This window comes from Amblyomma americanum, chromosome 9, assembly GCF_052857255.1.
Source record: "Amblyomma americanum isolate KBUSLIRL-KWMA chromosome 9, ASM5285725v1, whole genome shotgun sequence".
Classification (NCBI taxonomy): domain Eukaryota; kingdom Metazoa; phylum Arthropoda; class Arachnida; order Ixodida; family Ixodidae; genus Amblyomma; species Amblyomma americanum.
The window spans coordinates 15867794-15882390 of NC_135505.1; the positions used below are offsets into that span (position 1 = coordinate 15867794).

The window sequence follows — 14597 nt, forward strand, 5'->3', positions numbered from 1 at the left end:
ACACCCGGGAAAGAGAACAACGCGAGTCGTACTTCATTTACAAATTTGAAACAATTCCTCACGGCATTAATGAAAGTCCAGGTGTATTGTCCTCCATCCGCCCCTTGCAGGGCCGTTGCTGACATTACGAGAGCCAGCTTGACATACCTCGGTCGTTTCTTGCCAGCGACATCTTTTTCAAGCTCACACAAATTTCTTCATTCCCTACCCCATCCTGCCCCTATCTTCCCAGTTCGATTACCTTGACGACGGGGTGCAATTTAAGAACCCTTGCCTAATTGCTCACGCCATTCACATTTACCTCCCACACCACACTTGGCCGAACTCGGATGTTTTTCCACTTTTTTTCTTTTGTGGGTGTTTTCAGGCACAGTGCACGTGTGTGTAGTTAAGCTCACGGCGCCGCTGATTCTACCTTGACTCGGGCTGCGGAAATGGTTCCAGATGACGGAAGTCTCCTGTCCTGTCTGCATTTTATTTTGTTTATTTGTTTACTCTTTCTGGCCAGGTCACGCGAGTGCAAGCATCTCCAATTTATATATGTTGGACAATTCCGCCACCGTCTGTTTCTGTACACCTTACTCGCTTAAATGCTCCCGCCATTGTCATCTAGCCGCCACACGACACTGGCATGAGCTCGGATGTTTTACTGCTGTGTGTCTGGGTGTTTTCATGCACAGTGCACGTGTGTTTAGTTAAGCTCACGGCGCCGCTGATTCGGCCTTGGCTCTGGCTGCCGAAGTGGTTCAAGATGACGGAAGCTCCGACCCTGTCTGCATTTTATTCTGTTTATTTGTTTACTCTTTGTGTACGGGGCATGCGAGTGCACGCGTCTTTAACTTTTGTGTGTAGGGCGATCCCGCCACCGTCTGCTCCTGTCCACCTTACACGCCGCCGCTCTGTTGCCTTGATGGGTAGCCATTATCCTCTCCCGCTCCGTGTTTTCCTTTTTTTTGTCTCCCTCGTCCGGGGTCGGCTCCCCGCGGCTTCGGGGTGGGCGGCGTTGTACAACACGTTTTTCTTCTTTATTGGTTCCCCCTTTTTCCCTTTCTATCTGTATCTTTTCTAGTATTCTTTGCCACCGTTTGTTTCTTTTGTTCATGTGTCGTACATGTGTGCCAGTGCCAACTCCTTAAGAAGAGGAAGAAGACCCCTGTAACTTCAGTCTTGAGAAAGGACAGGCTCTGTCCGAAACGTCGACTCAAAATAAATCTATGGCTAAATGAAGCGTTTTCAACTTTATATATATATATATATATATATATATATATATATATATATATATATATATATATATATATATATATATATATATATATATATATATATATATATATATATATATAATTCAGGGAAAAAGACTCCTTGGCACGGTCAGTAGTAGTGACTGAACAGAGACCAACATTTGAAACAATGTAATTTGACGGTTGGGCCGTGGAACGGCCTTCATCTGAATAACAGAATAGCAACGATGGACACAGAATATGACGGAGGGTGCACAAAAAACGTACAAACATATAATGCACAGAAGATTAAAAACGTATCACACACGTGACTAGAATGCGAATGTGGGTCACAATGGCTGAACAGGAGGGCTACGTTGCGAAATTTAGTGCGTTAACATTCTTAGCTACAGAATGCGATGACAGATGATTAAACGCGGCATGCTTGCAGTGCAAAGATGAGAAACCAGAATTACTGGACAGCAAAAACTTGAGAAGCCAGAAGTTGTACACTCTAAAAACACTAAAAAACACGGTCACTAAAAAAAACAGGTCACGATAAAGCAGCATAAACGGTAAAAGTATTAGCGTTTATTACATTCTGGCGGCACCTGCCTGTTCTGTCCGAGCACAAGAAAAGAATAAATAAAAAGCATACCCGCGCGGTGATGTAAAAAGATGAACGTAGCGAAATTTAGCTATATGATGCAGCAGCAAGTTAAACATACAGGTGCCATTAAACGCAAATGTAGGGTGCGATATACATGAAGAAAAAGGACGGACAGAATAACACTTAACATCGGTGGATATCAGGGTGTTTGAACTGGTAGGGTGCTCAATTTCCCTGTGCTTTCGTTGAAACCCGTAGATACTGTATTAAACTTATAGATCAGGAAAGACTCTAATTTCTCGGTCGTGATTAGATTTAAATGCAGATTCCAGAATAGTAGCTGTAATATGATCAAATGAATGACCTGGGAGCTGAACATGTCTTGATAGGGGCAGGTTTGCGAGGGATTTAACATGGGCTCTGTCGTTATTGAAGCATAATCTAAAGGGGGTTTCTGTCTTGCCTACATTCTGAAGATTACATATGGTACACTGGAGTAGGTAAATGACATTCGCACTATCGCAGGTGAAGTCACCCTGAATTTTTAAATGAAAGTTAGAACCCGTACTGCTAACGCTCTCAGACGTAGTCATATGCGGACCAACTTTACAGCGGCTCTTGTTGCAAGCGTGGCAGCCTGTGAGTTGCGGTGCAGTAGTTTTTGAAGAAGTTAGTATGTCCCGTAGATTTCTCGATCTTCTATAAACAGCCCTTGGTGGCTCTACGAATATTTCCTTCAGGCGAACATTTTGCATGGGGATATTATAGCGTTTTTTAAGATTGCCGAAACTTTTGTTGTGGATGCAGAATGAGTGCGGATAAGGTTGTTTCAAACGTTGTTCTCTGTTTAGTCACTATATATATATATATATATATATATATATATATATATATATATATATATATATATATATATATATATGTGTGTGTGTGAGTCTGCCGCTCACTTCAATTTCACGTCCGCCCCTTTTAGTGCTAGGGTGATGCGCCTGTCGGCGGATATTGCCGGTTGTTCTCGTGGTGGCGTCTGCTCCCAGGGGTTGGCCGCAGTCGTCGGCGTACACGGGGCGGTTGGACACGCGCCTGGCTATCTATGGGCGGTAGTCTGCGTGGTCCTGTTCATGGTCGCACCGCCCCGGACACATCCGCTTCTGCTCCCACCGCTTCACCCTATCGGGCGCCTCGTTTCCCTTGCCCTCCCGCTCTCTTCGCCGTCGGGCGGTGTCGCACGCGCGCTCTTCTTGCCCAGGACCGACTATCATTTCTCTTTGCGAGCATTTCATGCCTGCAGCCGCTTCTTCGTGGTGGCATCTTGTCTTTTCTATCGCGCGCAAAATCCTTGCCCGCAATCCGCCTATGCGGTCACTAAACGCGAGGTGGGTCCATGCATGTGACATCAATAAACCAGCGCTTTTAATGCGAGAGCGTTAAGGGCCCCGTGTCGCAGAAAAGCCGGTGTCGTCCGCGTCGGCGTTGGCGGTGTTGCCGTATGCGAAAAATTCCGCCTCCTCCTCCTCCTCGCAATGTACGCCACTGCCCCAACATATAGCGCGCGACGACAGCGCATCCCGGTCGTCTCGTTCGGGCGCAGTTGGGGCGTGCGGGCTCGCAAGATTCACGCGGTGAGCGGCGAACAACACAGCGCAAATCCAAAGCGCGTTCACTACGAAGCTTGCGGCTTGCTGCCCATTCGTTCGGCGCGGAAGCTATGCTGGGGTTCGTGGCATCGTGTTTGTTGAGAACGATGTGCCGACGAACTACGACAGCAACTTGAGTCCCGCGCGTTTCGGCAAGGCGTCTGGCAGCGCTTCTATGTGGTTTGCCGCTCCGCGCGTCCGTTTCACCGTACGTAGCAGAGCGATTTGTCTAACGGGCAAGGTGTCACGCCGAACGGGCGATGGCGTTCTGTGGACTCCCTGGCAGTGCTGCAAGATGCTGTCGCGTTCCACTCTTAAAGGCGAAGCTTAAGCGTCCTCCAATTTTTGTGTCGCATTGTGGCGTGCTCCTTTCCGCTGTTTCCGAGTCCGGACCCGCACTCTATTGTATCTCTTTAACTCGCGTTCCCATCCCCGGGGAGTGCAGCGAAGGCGTTCTCCCAAAGAGTCAGTGGCACGCTCTGCACACAATTTTTCCCACCAAACAGAACCACTTGTCATGGTAGCGGACCGCGGATCACGCTAAGCTATAAAGCCTGTTTCACATGCAATCAATATTGCTGGCGAATCCTGCCACCGCGGCGGAAAAACCAGTTTCCAATCGTCGCGGCGATAAGGGGCCAAGTTGCAACAAGTTGTAAATTTTCGCTGCGACGCGCCGCTCAATCGCTCAGTCGCTTGCATGTGAAGCACGGCTAGCCCCTTAGTGTCGGGTCGAGGCAAGTTTTTCGGCTCCCATGCAAACCAAAATTTCTTGTGCATGGACCGTATAGCACCAGCCACAGGCTGGTGCCTGTCTCCCTAACGGCTGCCAGCGTTGTCCTACAAACCGGCGCCGACGTATGTCTACGTATAACTACACAGCCGCCTCTCCTACCCAAGCCATTTCTGCGACGGAGCGCTGTATATCCTTTCATAGTACAACGTGCCTCTTACTAACCCATCGATCCTTACGCTCTCTCTTTCTCTCCTGGCACAGTGGCTAAGCGATGTGCCCCTTCCCTGCAGTGGCAGGTTGCGCTTGAAATTGTTTTTTTTTGCATTAATAGCAATACGGCAATCAACAAGTACCTTTAATTTAAACAACGGCACTATATACCGGCAAGAACTGGCCATGACTTCAAAGTACGAGAATACCAGACTAGAACGAAGCGTTACTCTAATTCATTTTTTGCAAGAACCATAACACAGTGGAATCGATTGTCTTATAAGAAGGTGTGCTGTACTAGTGAAGATCTGTTCTTGTTCCACGGTGTAACCCCCCCCCCCCCCTCACCTTTACTTACACGCCCTTGGTTGCAAAGCAGGGTATCCCTCAATAGAAATAAAATATTTCTCCCTCCAGCCTGCCGCTCCTAAAGCGAATGGGTCTGCGGTTTTTCTTCTAAGCTCCGGGCAGCGACCTCGAGACATCGATGGGGCTTCCTCGTCGAGAGGCGTATGCGCTGTCCCGCTCACCGTCAACTTCGCGCTACGTAACCTAGCGCTGCGTAACCTAGCACTGCGTAGCGCCACTAGCAGTGACACAGCTCGCCATTGCAGCCCTCGCGGCACAACACCTGCGTTTCACAACGCGCGCATCCTCCGGAAGTGCACAAATCATGGCAGCATTATCGTCTGACTGCACACGTTGCTGCCAGGAGTGGCGAGGTTTAGCAGTGCGCGTTTCAAGCCTCATGCGTCGTATATGTCCTGTTGCCGTTTTCGTTCGTATATTGGCGGCTGTCTGTATTTAACTATCAGTTTACCGTAAAAGCTTAGCGTTGTCAACGTCTTGCGTGTCTTTTGCTTAGATATTTCCAATTGTAGCTAGCTCTGTCTATTGTGCATCATTAAGGAGAGCTGCTTTGCCGTCTTGATTACTTACAACTGTAGTTAAGGCAAAAGCGCTGGACTAGTGAGGAAGAAATGAGCGCCCTGAAAAGTCATTACACGAAATTCAAGCGCACAGTTGTCGACTTTTTCGAGTGTTTCGCAGCCGATCGACAACTTTCATCAAAGGTGACTCGCGTCGTCTGCTCGGAACAGACGTTAGCAGAACGAAATGGAAACGCTTCCTGAGGCAGCACTCGAAAAGCATGAGTGTCGCTCGACTGTGTCGCTCTGTGTCGACTGTATCACTCTTACATGCACCTGAAAATCCGCGCACTAAGGGTGCAGTGAGATGGAACGGGAGCGCGTGGCAGATAGCTTCAAACACAACTTATGGTGATGCGCGGCGGCTGCTTTTAGAAAGGAGTTTTGCCGTGTTCCCTGCTGCTCGCACCCCCGACAATGGCTTTTTGCGTGTTAGTTGGCAGCAAATAAGGGTAAGCACTGGATTCGCGGACGTACACTGTTCATTTTTTTTTCTTTATTACAAGATGCACAAAGCCTCCCTATGACCAAGTCCAACCAGCGTTCCTCGGTAGTCGAGGTGTAGTCTACCCAGCTTACGACCAAAAGGGCAACGACCCCAGCCCCAGATCGACCACATTTTTATTTTCAGCGCAACTGCCAGCATTTCTTCACAGGCACTACGTAATGGTGGTTAAATGACGTCACAACCCTGCAGACCAATGAGGAATTGTGTAGTGTAGTCATCACTGTTAGATGGCGTGATCGCTTTGGGCTCTTTGAATTACCCGCGTGAGAGCGTGTCAGTTTAACGTCCCGACCGTTTCGACTAATCCGCATTTTCTCGACACACCAGTGCCATCTGTGGCACCGGGATCTCCTCTGAACAGGACCCAAGGCGGTATCGCATTGCAAAAAATAATAAAAACGTAAAAACAGGAATAATTTTGGCTATATTAAAGCACACATCATGTCACTGCAATTAGATTCGCGCCCGTTATCACTGTCAGCTGTCAATATTAGCTTGTTGTCGGGTTTGTCGTTTGCTGGCCCTACACTATCTTTACAGTTGGGGATAAGAGTTAATGGAGAATGCCGAAGTATTTGCAATTCGCTGATGGCATTGCCAAGGTAAGTAATTCAGGAGATGGACTACAATACATGATTAATGACTTAGACAGGCAGAGCAGCGCTGTCGGTCTTGAAATTAAAAATCAAATTAATGTTCGACACTCTCGCAAGGTTACAGCAGTTCACTATTGGTAGCAAGGTGCTGGAAGTGGTAAGGGAATACGTCTACTTAGGGCAGGTAGTGGCCGCTGATGCGGATCACGAGAGGGAAATAACAAAAAGAATAACGATGGGGTGGAGCGCATATGGCAGACTCTCTCAGATCATGAATGGCAGTTTACCAATGTCCCTCAATCGGAAAGTATACAACTGCAGTATCTTACCGGTACTCGCCTACGGGGCAGAAACGCGGAGGATAACGAAAAGGGTTCAATTTAAATTCAGGACCAAGGAGCCAGCTTAGGAAAAAAAATGACAAGTGTTACTTTAAAAGGCCAGAAGCGGGCAGAATGGGTGAGGGAACAAACGCGGGTTAATGGTATCCTAGCCGAAATCAAGAGGATGAAATGGGCTTGGGCAGGGCATGTGATGCGAAGGCAAGACAACCGCTGGTCCTTAAGGGTAACAGAGTGGATTCCAAGAGAAGGCAAGCGTAGCAGGGGGTGGCAGACGGTTAGGTGGGCGGATGAGATTAAGAAGTTTGCAGGCATAAGGTGGGCGCTGCTGGCAAAAGACATGGTTATTTGCAGACACACGGGAGAGGCCTTCGCCCTGTCGTGGGTGTAGTCAAGGCTGATGATGATGGTGATGATGACGACGTTCTCTTAGAGCTTTTACGTGCAAAACACTAATTCACGGGGTCAAATGCTACCAAGAATCTTGTGGCGTGCCTGACCTCGAGGGTGAAGAAAGAAAATAAATAATGCCTCAACTGGGTTTCCAACTCCCCACGGCGCGAAAGATCAGCTTCGCTGACCACTGCACGAGAGCAAAATATTATCGCCGCAGCTGATCACGCCTCGCGTTAAACTGCAACATACTCTCAAGCAGTGCATTGAACGTCGTCGTCTTCATAAACTTTCATCTTCAGCGCGAACAGATCACATTAGTTTAATCTCAATCAGAGCTAAACCTGAGTCTAATATCTTCGCTAAGCGTGCCGACGACGTGGAAAAGCAAAACTATGAACCAACCAGGCTAAAGGAATGCTTTTGCACGTATACTCAGTTTAAGTACGTTAAACCCTGCTACTTTTTATGCCCGGCAAGCGTTGTCTGCTGAAACTGAGCTTTTTGCCATCGAAGAACGAGCGGTAACTGCATATTGTTCAAATCTTCACTGCAAGTCTTTAGAATGCCAGATATTGACGATGTAGAAGGCATCTTTTGTAAATTTTACAAAAACAATGTTCGTTACGTTTTAGGAGCCGTGTACAGGCCACCCAATTCCTCTGTAGCACTCCTAGTGAATCTAAAAAAATATATTGAGCGCCATATAAAACAGAATGATAGGCTAATGTTGACTGGCGATTTTAATTTACCAAACATAGACTGGACTGCCTTTTCGCATTCTAATAACATCATTGAGCAAACTATGCTTGATATTTCTATTGCCTTTGACCTGCTTCAGGTAGTTAAAGATCCTACTAGAGTCCACAATGGTTCATATTCAATTCTTGATCTATTTTTTGTAAATGGTACTGTCAAAGAAAATGTCGAATGCTATGTAACGACCGGTATTTCTGATCACAAAGCTGTTGTACTGACATTGATAAATGCAAACTTTGATCGCCGAAATACTGTCGGTTTCTTTCCTAATTTTTCTCGTGCACATGATGAATCTATTCTTGATATGCTCGACTTTCATTATGACCGCTTTATGAATTTTAATGGAAATGTGAATGACTTATGGCTATTTTTCAAAAGTGTTGTCTTTCAGTGTATTGAACGCTTCGTTCCAAAAATTGCAAAAAAGTCCCCAAAATGTAACCCTTGGATAACACGAGAGACATTACGCTCACAACGAAAGCTAAAAAGAATGAAAAAAAGGTTAAAAGCAGGAAACTATTCCCAAACGATCATTGATGAACAAACAGAAAAACTCAAACAGCTGATTGCCCATGACAAGGAAAAGTACTTTTCTACTCAGCTACCTACCTTCATTAAAACATGCCCTGAGATATTCTGGAGGCAGATAACTCCAGCTTCACGATCTCATGATACTTTCAAAGTAAATGGAATATGTGAGCGTGATGATGCTTTGGTGTCCACGGCTTTCAATGACTACTTCAAATCGGTGTTTACGCAGGATGACAGCTCTCTTCCCTGCTATTCCGTGAATTTGCCTTCAATTCCTGATGCTGTGATTTCCGAGGCAGGTGTTCTCAATTTATTATTGAAGCTTGATGTAAAAAAATCTCCCGGACCAGATGACATTCCCAACGCATTCCTGAAGCGTTATGCAGAATGGTGTGCCAAGTACTTATGCATCTTATTTAACAAATCACTAAATGAAGGATCATTACCGGATGACTGGAGAACGGCAAGAATCAAACCAATTCACAAAACTGGAGACAAAGCATCTATTCAGAATTACCGTCCGATATCGTTAACATCTACAGCATGCAAGGTCTTGGAACACATCATTCATAAACATATAGCAGATTTTCTTGAACAAAACAATTTTCTAACTAATGCACAGCATGGCTTCAGACGAGGATTTTCCACTGCCACTCAGCTAGTACAAACTATACATGATTTTGCGCAGGCAATAAATGAAGGAAAGCAGACTGACGCTATATTTATGGACTTTAAAAAAGCATTTGATAAAGTTTCGCATAACAAACTTCTTCACAAATTAGGTAATGTACTAAAAAATGACAAATTACTTGCAAGGATTACAGCCTACTTAAGAAACCGTCGTCAGTTTGTAGTAGTAAATAATTCCCCTTCCCCTCCAGTTCCTGTTGATTCCGGCGTTCCCCAAGGATCTGTTCTTGGGCCACTCCTCTTCTTGATTTTTATTAATGACATTGTCGATAACATCTCAGTTTCTGTTAGATTATATGCTGACGATTGTGTGTTATATGAAAAGATTACTACTACTAAGGACCAAGTACGGTTAAATAACGATTTCACTAAGATAATAACATGGTGTGACCAATGGCAAATGTGCGTTAATTATGATAAAACAGTGTTCATGCGTATAACCCAGAAAAAGAAGCCTCTTTTCTTTAACTATACTGCTAAAAACAAAGTTCTCTCTCAAGTGAATACTTACAAATACCTAGGTCTGCGGATCTGCAATAACCTCTCCTGGACAGAGCACATTGACAACGTTACAGCTAATGCCCTACGCAAACTATTTTTCCTCCGACGTGCTCTGAAGCTCGGCCCCCCCAGTGTACGTTCACTTTCGTATAACACTATTATTCGCCCTATGTTAGAATATGCCGTCATAATCTGGGATCCTTTCACTAAATCTAACATTGCTAAATTAGACAGAGTCCGAAAGAAAGCAGCACGGTTTATTTACAATTCATATAACCGCACATCTATCACTGCACTTCTTAATCAAAGTGGTTTGCTTCCAGTCTCTCATAGAAATCGCATCTGTCGTCTAAAATTTTTATTTCAGTTAATCAAAGGTCAGTACAATATTGACACATCCAATATTATATCGTTCTCCTCAGGGTACAACACAAGACAACGCCATGATTTTACAGTAACACCATTAAACGCACGAAATAACACCTTTAAGTACTCTTTTTTCCCCAGAACGATTACAGACTGGAATAATCTAACTAATGATGCAGTAACCCAAACTTCACTGAAAAGGTTTGAAAGCCACCTTTAACTTTTTTATAATGTCGTACCGCTACATTTCTTTGTTTCATTGTTTCTTGATCTTAAATTGTTGATCAATTGTTCTTGATTGTTTGCTTGTTCCTGAGGTCGTTTTTGTTGTTTCCAAAATTTATGTATTGTGTGCCCACCCCTGCGAAGGTCTTGTAAAAGATCGCAGTATCAATAAATAAAAAATAAAAAAAAATATTTAAATTATGAAACATCAGCGTGAATAAGGACGGGGACGGAAGTAAAGAGGACAAAACGAGCGTCGGTTTTGTCGTCTTTACTTCCGTCCCCGTCCTTATTCACGCTGTTGTTTCATAATGGACCGATACCAAGTCGCCCAACTCGCTCTTGCTTTGCATATTTAAAGGCCACTCGTGTGAAACTTTCGGCGCGCACTTTCTCACAGCATAGCCGTGAAGTGATCTCGGCTTAGGTGTATTTCAAGCTCAGTGTAGCCAGCGGTGTGGCGTTGTAAAAGCCATGAAACCAAGTAGACTACGCGCCCCCGCGCAGTACTTCCTCTTTGGTGAAGACACAAGCGCTTTGTGTAGCGCGACAGCGTGGCTTAGACTGACGCCAGCGCCGTGAAGCTTTGGCCGCTGGAGCCGAGACAATGTTCGGTACATTTGCAGTGCCTTTTCGAGCGCATTTCGATTAGGCTTGTCTTTCTGCTGTGTCTGGTGGACGGGGAGGTCATGCGCTCTGGACGAGACGAGGCGCAACGGAGGCGGCGTAGAGAGGAGGCCGTGTTCACCTGGGTGTCATTGGGTGGGAGCGGCAGCTGATGAAAGCAAGGGGCTCGAACCGCCCTTCTCTGTCCACATTATTTCTGAGAGGGGCCAACCAGTATTGCCACAGTTACCCTTATGCAGTAACTATAGGTTGGAGGCTAGTTGCACACGGGCTCCCATGTTCCTTCTCATGAATCTTTTGACTCTACGTAGGCTGTAAGCGACTTGCTCATAGGCTTCGTGGCAAGGCGTCCACGGAGGAAGCTTACGAGTGCAGGGCGCTCTCATGTGCACCGTTCGAGCGAACCTACGGTCAAGGGGGACTGCCGCGCAGAACCTGTTGAGAACGGAGTAGCCACCGTCACTGTACGGCAAGAAGGCTCTTGTGGAGCAGCACCGACGGTTCTGCATGCAAGGTTAATGCGAATCGATGGTAAAGCCTCGAAGTAGCATTTTTCCTCAAGTGTGGCTGCTGCGTCGGCATAGGCACAATGTTGGGACGCAGTCTGGCCCAAAAGGTTTAGAGCGTTTAAATGCAAGGGGAAAAAACTTAGTTCCCCCTTATTGAGAGATTTCCTAGCTGACTCCTTCAGCTGGCTTGTTCCAGAGAGGAGCGAAGAGAAAATAAAGATGTGCAAGCTGGCACAGAGGTGAGCAACGGGTTTTAAGGCGTGAGTGTTAAGTGTCCCGTTCAGTGGCATCCCGAGCGTCGGCGGCGGGCCGAGAAAAGTAGGTGGACCACGTGCCTGCGACATAGGTAACTTGAACTTGTGACGTAATCACAGCATGTCCACCGCAGCAGGCGGCCACCTGCCCACTGTAGTGTGCGAACGCTGGATTACCAGAATGCAGAAAGCGGCAGGTAGCAGTTAAATGAATGATTGGTTGTGAGAGGTTGCTCGGGAAGAGCAACCTGGCCTACGCAAGCCCTGCCGGTGGCTCTGTTTGAAGCAGCCACCTTTCGGGGCAGTGGCGCATCGCCAAACAACTGCACCACTGTCAATGAGTGGACTGTGAGTGATCTGTGAATGCAAAGTAGTGAATGGCCAATTACGCGTATATGGGCATCAACCCATTAGCCCTATCGCGTCTAGCAACTCTCTATTACACAGTGTGGGCCTGCCATGCTATTAAAGTGGCCCATCGTATACCAGTGCTAACCAAAGCGGACTGGGAGAGCGTTCTCCGTGCACCCGACCTCGAGGACCATCATCTGCCCGTTCGCCGGGCAGAAGCAGCATCGAGAGCTGTGGGGGCCCTGGGGCCCCACTTCCAGTCCCGCAACATTTACCCCCCCCCCCCCCCCCTTTTAAGCAATAAATGTTTCTCACTCCCTCATACCCCCAAGGCGTAGTTTAACTGTTTCCCACAGTTTGCTTTTCTTTTGCGCAATGGTTGCCGTTATGATCGAACAATGACGTTCAAAAGCGGAATGCTGTAACGGAAGCACGTTTTCACTTACCATCATTTTGTACGACTGAGATGATCGAAGTGTTGAACGCAGAGCAATATATTAATAGGAAACGATCGCGTTGCATAATTTAAAGCGCACGATGGGTTCGGTGCAAACAGCAAGTAAAGAGTCGGCATTTTCTAAGGGCCATCAACGTAACGCCTGAACACAAATTCCGAAAATATCCTGACTTATGAAAGGTGCAAACTTTCCGTAGCATCGGCCATACGCACGCATGATCTGTAGTGCGCACCATGTCGCCGATTTCGACAATTATTTTGACTTTACAACTTTTTTATCGCGTATTTAAAGTGTGCTGCATGGTTCTAGGGTATCTGTTCAGCAGGTCCAACAAACGAAATAGGGTCTCCTATGATACGAGGTGAATAAATATTAAAGTAACAATCAGTTATTGAAACACAGGTATATCTTGAGCTCCACACGAAATGCGAACAATAGAGTTGAATTGGAAAGAGCAAAAAAAATAAAAGGTTTTATTTTAGGCATACTGACAATTAGTGCATCTGATCTTAACTTTGATGGCCCGAAGACCGCAGTGTTGTGTCGGCCCATAGGTCCTGCATGTACGTCTTCTCCCTGCAGCTAGTATTTTTGTGTTCTTGTTTTGGCAGTAACGCTTTCCCGTTCTTGTTTTTGAGCTGTCGCTGATGAATGAAACTGTGATAGGTTGTGAAATCAAATTGCTACAAAGAAAACAAAGTTAAATGCCTCGGTATTTGAATATTTTATGCTGCAATACTCTCTTCAAATTATACAATAGCACTGGTCATTTCAATGATGACAGCAAGTTATTTTTGGTTATGCGTAGGTAGGAAAGAGCCCACTCACCGGCGCTGAAATGACTGATCCGCAAAGCAAGACTCCGGGCTGCCGCTCCTGTCGAGTGCCGCGGCCGCTGTGGCTGCGCTGTTCGCACGCGCTCCGCGAGGGGGAATAAACCAACCATGACTTCCGCCGGTGTTCGACACATGAGTCAAGGTCGACTTCCCCGGTGCAGACGCGATCGACAACAGTGCGACGGTAATGAAGCCAAATAGTCAGTGCTTGTTCGGTGAAACAAAAAAAAAGCCATTGTGCGGCTTTAATTTTGATTTTTTTCACTTTTTATGCAACATTAGAGGGTCTTGGACAATAGAAGCCGGCGCCGCACAACAAGTGGCGGCGTTAGAAAACTCGCAGTTAGTAGAATATGTGTGACGTCATCAAATGCGGGAAAATATGAAACGGTAACCAGTAATTGCCATTATTACTAATTACAACTTCACAATCTACAAATGAATACAATAGACTTAAGATAGAATTTAATAGAATAGATATTTAATTACAATGAACCTGGAATAGAGTTAGAGCAGAACTGCAAAACTTTTACATTACTGTCATGTTAGTTCCTTAAGGCCCCTGGAAGTGTTCCCTGTTAAGCTGATGAATAACAGTATGCGCGCAAAACAAGGAAGTGCAGGCAAAAGGTGCTACAAAACACTTAACGCCTGCTCTCGTTGATAAGCACTGGAAAGTATTGGAAAGGTACTGACTACAGCAGTTGCTAAGATAACAAGGGATGTGCGAATTGTAGTTTTCAAATCCTGAATACGAATAGTGTACCTTGAAATCTACTTCTAATGGAAACGCATCTGATAGGAATCGGATATTTTTAAGAATTTTCAGTACTTGCGCGAGTGTTGGTACAAAACTAATAACCATTAGACACTCCAAAGCGCTATCAGCTGCCCAATGGTACGTCCCTATGACTTACGCAGTTTTAACTTCAGCTTGCAGAAGACGCAAAACTTATCTCCAGTGAGGGGTACGCAGCATGATGTCAGTATAGTAACTCCAAGACCGTCATGTCTTAGGTACGAAAAATTACTTTCCCCCGCTGTTGCCGACAGTAAATAAGCAAGCACACATCGCTGTGAATGAGAAAGACAAGAGCAATGTATGAGTCAGAGACCCTAAGATCAGACATCAAGGCATGGTTTGCTAAACTTGCTAGAGTCTTGTCGCATCGCCCAGTCTTGAATCGGGCATCAGGGTATGGTTTACTAAATTTGCCAGCGTCTTGTCGCATCCCGCAGTCTTGGATCGAGCATCAAGGCACGGTTTGCTAAACTTCCCAGAGTGTTGCCGCATCCCAGTCTTGGAT

At 46.0% G+C, this 14597-nt stretch overlaps 1 protein-coding gene across 2 annotated transcripts in view; it reads right to left on the reverse strand.

Moving 5' to 3' along the window:
• Window positions 1-13366, reverse strand: part of LOC144104030 (acetylcholinesterase-like) — a 118801-nt gene extending 105435 nt beyond the window's left edge. The window contains exon 1 of one of the 2 annotated variants that reach the window (XM_077636813.1): window positions 13283-13366. The gene's annotated coding sequence lies outside the window, so the exon portion shown is untranslated. The remainder of the gene's footprint in view (window positions 1-13282) is intronic. The other variant, XM_077636814.1, reaches the window with a different exon arrangement.
• Window positions 13367-14597: the final 1231 nt, after the last annotated feature.